The 7,646-nt window shown below is 42.1% G+C and overlaps 1 pseudogene; it reads right to left on the reverse strand.

The window, feature by feature from the left end:
* Positions 1–724: 724 nt before the first annotated feature.
* On the reverse strand, positions 725–1,598 carry LOC141422371 (protein tyrosine phosphatase type IVA 1 pseudogene; annotated as a pseudogene).
* Positions 1,599–7,646: the final 6,048 nt, after the last annotated feature.

The following is a 7,646-nucleotide window of genomic DNA, read 5'->3' on the forward strand; positions in this document are numbered from 1 at the left end:
CTACCTTTAAAAAATATTTACTAAATTAAAGATACTCTACATGTTCTGCACAAGACAGAGGCAATGCTACTAAAAATATTTAATAGCCCCTCCCACTCTTTCAGGCTCCCCCTAAAGATGCACCTCAGAGTGCAAATATTAAATTAACTGTAGGGCTTTTTGTCTGGAGACATTATTAAAAACATGTGCTTCTGTAACAATGAAGATTTTCAAAATGAAGGTTTCCCCTACTGCAAAAACAAGACATACAGAAAGACATTAAATAATCACCATGAGACTTGGTAAAATTTAAAAAAAAAACCTGATGTTTGTACTGGTACAAACATGGGAGACGTAAACATAAATGAGCAGGCAAATAACCGTATAGGCCCTACACGTTTGAAATGACTGAAGGGATAAATCACATAAAGTCTAGAGTGCTGTTAGTTCCTGGAAATTTGGTTCTGTATGGTACTAAAAATATACAAATATTGTGCTGGATATTTTGGCCTAATCCCTCTAAATCTCTTACATATTGATAAAATTCTGACATGGGGATAGATTTAATGACAAGGCAATGATTTCAGGAGAGGTCAGTTGGGATAAATGATAAGCACATTTCAGATGCTCAATAGCAGGAATCTTTTGCTAATGGTCATAACCCAAACCACTCTTGTCAAGTGTGGCCTGGTAAAACTGCTTTTCAATACTCCTGTGGAAGTTCCACTAGACTTATTCACCAAGCCAATGTCCACTACTACGTACGACAAATTAGGTCCATCTCAAGTTCCATTTGCAAGGCGATGGCATCAGGCACTCCAGTTTTATCGAATGCAGCAGTTGTTTCTATTGACCATTGGAGTGTTTGAAGCGCAGCCGCATTTTAGGACGGTATTTCTCCAGATACAAAAGTTGCTTGCTGTTAAAAGCTCCTCGCCGCTTCTGTCTAATGAACTGCACTGCATCTTCATACTTCATTCCACCCTCAATTAATGCTGGGGCAATGAGCCTGCAACACAATGCACAGTATACAATAGCCAGGTTCTTCACGAAATTTAATCTTCACAAGACTTAACCAGTCATCAACAATCTGGTCGGATGGTGGTGCACCATCATCAAAAGGCCAATCGACAACATGGATGCCTTCTTTTTCCACAAGAGTAGTATCATAAGTTGCCTTACAAATTCTTACTTTTGTAGTAACTCCATACTTCTTAAATTCCTCTATAAATTTGTTCAAGGTTGCATTGGTTGGGTTATTGTGTAATAAGGAATCTCATGTTCTTGTACGTGACTTCCACAGGAGCAGGGTGGTTTATTCGAGCCATGTTAATTTAGTTAAAAGCACTCAAGAGGGTTATGAAAGAATTTAAAAGTTGAATACAGAAATGATGCAGAAACTGAAGTCTACTTCAATATACTCCACTTGAAATTCTCAGTGCTTTGCGTATGAAATTGGGAGCAGTGGTAAATGAAATAACTCCTAAGGAGAAGCAGCAACTCTTCAATCCAGTAATACTGAGGCAATAAAAGGAAGGGCACTGCGGTTCACCCCATCCAGGTCACAACGCTTGTAAAAGGCTTCGCAGATTTCAAAACACTTCTGTGTCCAGGTTAACCAGTCTCACGGGGGGTTTTGGTGAAGTAGTAATGAGTTCCTACAGTTCACTTGTCTGCATACAGGTCGTGCTGTGCCTAGCAGTAATCTCCACTGCCCTTCAGAAACTCCATAACTATGTGACCAGGAACACCACAGAACTGAGGAATACGTCTACTCATTGAAGATTGTGTCCCGAGGCGGTGGTGACACAGGCGGCGGCGGCAGCTGCAGGGCAGAGGGCGGCGGAGTTCGTCGCGAGGCGGCGGCAGGGCACCAAGACTACCGTGCAGTGACCCTAAAACTCCTTAACACCATCCTTGTTTTCCCAGGGCTTCCGCTTTCCTGAACCTACCTGCCCATCCTTCCCCATCCCAACTCACTTGGTTAAGCAATTGCTTCTGCCAACCGTGACTGTTGAACATGATATTGACCTTGGTCAGAGCTGATTTGTCCAACGTTAGCAAGTCCGAGCTTGAGCTGAGTCTGTGCATCCTTCTCTGGAAACTGAAACAGGGAGAGAGCTTTCAGAATTCTCCAAGTACTCCGACATACGAACTCTTTTGAGCTGGCAGAGCTCAGACTTCTGTGATAAGGCCCGAAGTAGGTAAGGAGCCCAATTTGCAAAGAGGGAAAATAACCAAGCATGTGGCCAGCAAGGAGCAAAAACACTACAAAGAGAAGTTTCACAACATTCAGGTCCCCGATTCCAGTTCATTTCTGAGCTCAATTTAAGTCCAGCCTTATAACGCTACAAGAATAAATCTTTTTCTGCCTTTTGTTTTAGATAACATAAACAGATTGGAGCCCAAAGAATCCTAACTCACAATCCTGTCTTGTGAACCTCCATTGTTGCTATTCCTGGCAACTCCAGTTCCATGACCTAGGAGAGATGATATTTGGCTCACAAGCTCAAAGGCCTCAAAGACTCAAGGAGCCCAAAGCCTGGAGCTAGTCATCCCAGCCTCCACTGATAAGACAATGAGGTCAAAGAGAGAGGGCCAGAGAGCTCAAGGAGAGAGTGAGGAGTCTCCATGTTTCTATTCCTGGACTCCCAGTATCCACTGGTGCTTCTAACTGTGCGTAGGACTCCTCTTTTATCTGTGTTCTACTTACAGGCTTTCCCTGAGAGTGAAGGGCACCCAAACTCTACGACCTGTTGTTCAAGGCTCCCGATGACTTGGCAAATTCTCCAATTATATTTTCCATATGTCTGCACATAATTTTTCAATTCTTGTCCCCTGAAGCTACACGTGCTTGTGTACCTAGTGTCACTGCCTCATTTGGCAGGAAGTCTATACCTACACACTTTTCAGGCTTAGATTTATGTTGCCCTCCCAGAAACATTCTACAAATATACCCTCTTGCCAATAGAGAAGGCTGCGTTCCTATGTACTTTAAAACATGGAGGAACTATTATTTTTTGTCATCTTTGTCAATTTAACAGGCATTTCCTTGGTTACTAATGAGGCCAAACAGTTTTTCATGCATCTCAAGATAATTTGTAATTCTTTTGTGTATCCTGTTGTAATGCCCTTGGCTAGTTTCCTACAGCACATTCACAACTGTCACATTGATTTGTAAGAATTCTTTATTAAAGATATTGACTTTTTGTCATATATATTGCAAAAACCTTCCTTAGCTGATCGTTTCATTTCTTATTATGTATGGTTTGATATAAAGGTTGTGGTGTGTAGCATATTGCTTTTATCCTTTGATGGTTGCTGTCGTGGATTTTTGCTTAGACTGGCTATTTCTCTTAATTTCTCTATAGCTTACTTTCAATTTAGACGGAAGGGCTTCGAGGAAAGGATCCATTTTTCTTCAAAGTTGTATTTCTTGACTCTGTTGACTGACTTATTTCCATGGAAGTGATCTGTGAATAGTTAGTTGTGGCAGGCAGCTTTCTAAATGACTCCTGATGATCCAGGCCTCCTATAGTCACGCCCATGCGTGAACCTTTCCCTTTGTATGTTGAAACTGTAGCTTCAACTGGAACATGGCAGAAATGATGGATAGAATCAAGCTGTGAGAAAAGACTAGGTGCTGTCTTGTTCCTGCTCTCACTTGTTCTGATGATGCCTACTGCCATGTGAGGCCCAGGTGAGGAGAAATTGAGGGCAGCCTGTGGCCAACAACCACATGTGGCAGCTTGCAAGTGGCTCCTTCTGCGCCTGAGCCTTAAGGGGACTGCAGCCCTGCTGCATGACAGAAAACCTGAGCCACAGGATCTAGCTAAATGGTGCTCAGATTGCCAATTTTGTAAAATAGCAAAGGCTATTTTAAGTGTTGGAGTGATTTGTTATACAGCGATTGATAACAAATACAAATGTTGAAAAAGCTTCTAGTCTTTGGGTACTTTTCTTGACTTCTGTTGAACAAAGTCCTATGGCACTTACTGCTTCAAAAAGAAAAGGAGAATGGTTATGAGATTCTTCCATCACCCTTGGAATATGTCTGTGACATATTTACAAGGAATTGAATTGCTGAGGATGCTACAGTGTATCTCCTTGTGGAGTAATAAAATACATGCTTCTATTCATTCTTCCTTCCCATGGTCTCAGAAAAGGATGGAGAACTGACCAGAACCTCAGCCTATTTTGTTTCATAGAGCACAGTGATGGCTTTGGGGCTGCAAACCTGGAACAGAACTGGACAACCATGGACTGACTGAGCCAGTAAGGACAAGTCTCAGGAAATAAGGACCAGAAGAGAGGAGTCACATAAGGTGCCAGAAGTGGCAGTATGATGCAACTAGGACTTCAGAGACTTAAATTCTATTGGGTGATTTTAAAGCAGCTCAGTGTGGGACATGCAGTAGAAACCCTAATCTATGTTTCTTCCTTCATTTTACCAAAGGTTGCGGTATGTACATCAGTGCTTTCCTATGAGTGGATTTCAAGAGGACCCATCAGTGTTGAATTCTGTATCCAAATGGGGCTTGAATGAATTAGACACAATTTCTGGAAGATGAGGAAATAGCTGAGGTTGTAATGGTAGATGGATATAGGGTTTTTAATCTTTCCTTTGGGTGTACTGGGATTTGAATTTCGAGGCTTGTGCTTGTTAGGTAAGCACTCTATCATTTGAGCCATGCCCCCAGTCTTTTTTATGTTTTAATTAGTTTTCAGATAGAATCTCATGTTTTGCTGGGGGCCAGCCTTGGACCAAGATCTACCTCCTATGTAGCTGGGATTGTAGGCCCAAACCACTATACCCAGATTGTTGGTTGAGATGGGAGTCTCACTAACTTTTTTCTCTGGACTGTGAGAAATTGTGATCCACCCCCCCCCCCCACTGCCCTGTGCTCATTCACAGGTGCCTCACCCTATGCCCAACTCATAAGAGCTTGACTTTTCTCTCTTCTTTTCCTCTCCTTCCTTACATTCATAGCTCCCTATCTTATTCTTCCAGATCCCTGACTTTTTATCTGCAAGAATTAACACTAAAAGTTTAATCCAGTAACATGAATCTCAGTCAATGTGTCAGCTCTCCAGGAAGAGAAAAATCTTTCTCCTTCAGATCAGCTAATGTCAAACTAACAGGATGTGAGAGTCTTTGCTTCTCCTTACTGAACTGGGTTATCTAGACGTCTTGAACTGAGACAATTGCTTTTACAAGACATCTAGATTTTCTATTCCACAGTAACAGATTATTTTGCAAGTCTTAAGGGAAATTTTTAACATCTTTAAAAACATCTCATCTGCTTGTTTGGTTTTTAATCTTCAGTTCGGTCAAAAATTTTTTTTTTGTAATTGTAAGAATAGATTTGCGCCTGGGCAATCAGAAGTGATTAGACCCACACCGTAACCCACAGATCCCAGGGTTTGAGTTAAATGGTATCCCAGGGACTATAGAGGCTGACAGGAAAATTGAAGCAATTATCTACATCACTCAGGCAGAAGAATTTCTGAGGCTTTTTTCCTTGAACAATCCAGATAATTGCTTCAATTTACACTTCTTACTGGCAGTAGAGACAGAGACAGAAACTATTCTCTAGGAGTACTTGGCTGAATAAAGGGAGAGTGCTTGGAAGTGATTCTGATAACTCAGGAAGGAAAAGGTGCAAAGAATTCACATGGCTTGATTTCTATCAGGCTCAAGAGCGTCAGAGTGAGACTGCCCACTGTGGCCTGAGTGAGTCAGCTAATTCTCCATTTTCTCTTTCATCTCAACAATGAAACTTTAGGCTGGGCAAGAATTGCTGGTGAAATTGACCAAAGAAATTGTGGCTGGGGACCTTCAGGTCCATCCAAGTTCTTTCCTATGTATTAGCTGGTGAGTTCTTCACTTCATTAATCCTTTTCAAAGGACCTGCAAAGCCTTGCTGTGAGAAGTTCAAGTGTGGGTAGACATCCTCTTGGTACTGCCTGCTGTTCCTGTTAATTTAACCATGAACAAAAATCAAGGCAGTATGACCTTGTCACTCCCTGAAATAAAATTTCCCTTTACTAGGACCTTTGGGACTCATTTTTGCAACTGAAAAATCCACATTTGTTGAAATGTGACTTGCTGTAATGATGGATGAATGCATAAAAGATATTTATTGAGTTGCTACTTTGTGCTTGGCATTAACCAAGGCCTTAGAATAAGAGTGTTGACTTTATGTTAATATAAACTTTTTGGTCTTTGGCTCATGTTTTTTGGGGAGGGCTGATTGCTGTAATTGCTTCATTGCTTTTTCCAGATTTTTATGTCCAAAGCACTGTTTCGTTGTTTTCAATTCTTATATATCCAGAATAGATAATATTTTTAGCACCATTTCACCAGATGGGGTAAAAAACCAAATATGAAGAGAACTCCTCTGGCTACATTTCCTAACGTGTTTTTTAGTGGCTGATCTGGAATGAAAACCAAAGGTTCCATCTACAATGCAGCATCTTTACCTTGAGGCTCCTGTCTTCACCCATTTGTCCTTGTACTATCATGACTACAATGCCTGTGGGTTGCTCATTCAGAAAATGTTCATCAAGCATGTGATTAATGCATGATTCCCACATACAGGAAAAGAAGCAAGACCCAAACACACAAAACGCATCGCATGTGAAGAACATGACTGTGAAGTGGAAAGAACGAGAAAACAGACTCATACCCAGTATGAAAGTTAGTGGCAAGGCAGCCAATGACGTCAGAGGGACATGGCTCAAGAAGACCAGAGCCATATGGGCTAGAGCTGTCCAGGGAGATTTAAAAAAAAAATACACACAACGTAAGATTTACCATTTTATTTTATTTATTTATTTTGCAATACTGGGGTTTGAAGATCTGCATGCATATGCTCCCCCCTTCTTTTTTTTTCAGCACTGGGGTTTGAACTCGGGGCCTCATGCTTGCTAGGCAGGTGCTCTACCCCTTGAGCCACTCTGCCAGACCAAAAGTTACCATTTAATCATCTTAAGTTCCACATGCAGCAGCATCAAGTACAGTTGCCATGTGTGCAACCGTCACTGCTAACTAGAACTTTTGTATCACCGCAAACAGAAGCTCCGCATTGGGAATTTTTAATAGAAATGGAGTAGGATCATAAGGGATCGCTGGGACTTAGAGAGGCACAGGGGAGAGGGAATGTGGAGGGCATGTGAGAAAGCGAGGGCCAGGAGGAGTGCTGAGCGATAGGCTGGGTAACCCGAGTCTTCCCTGCATCCTGGCTGGCTCTTTCCCTTTTGCTTCCAGAGTCACCTTCCTCTGATATGTTTGGAAGAGAGGTATTTGTCTTACATCCTCCTCTAAGGGAAGGCTACCTCTCCTCAGTGGTTGCCTTCCAAACCCTCTCTCAGCCCTGCCCTGGAGAGTCTACTCTGATCTTAGCGCTGCCATTTCTCCTGGATTTGGTCTTCTATTACATGCTGCTGCTGCTACTGCCACCACGCAGGGCTCGGCAGGTGGTCCTTCTTGTCCTTGCCCTGGGTTACAGTTCCTCCAGACATCTTTGACATAAGACTGAGGGGATTAGAGTGACTAAGGCACACTATATTTACAGATAAAATGCCAAGGCAAAACCCCCTGAACAATGAACAGACACTTAGGCGATGAATGACGGGAATGTAAAACTAGTCATGTTAAGGGAGAG

This window comes from Castor canadensis, chromosome 4 (genome assembly GCF_047511655.1).
Source record: "Castor canadensis chromosome 4, mCasCan1.hap1v2, whole genome shotgun sequence".
In the NCBI taxonomy this organism is placed as follows: domain Eukaryota; kingdom Metazoa; phylum Chordata; class Mammalia; order Rodentia; family Castoridae; genus Castor; species Castor canadensis.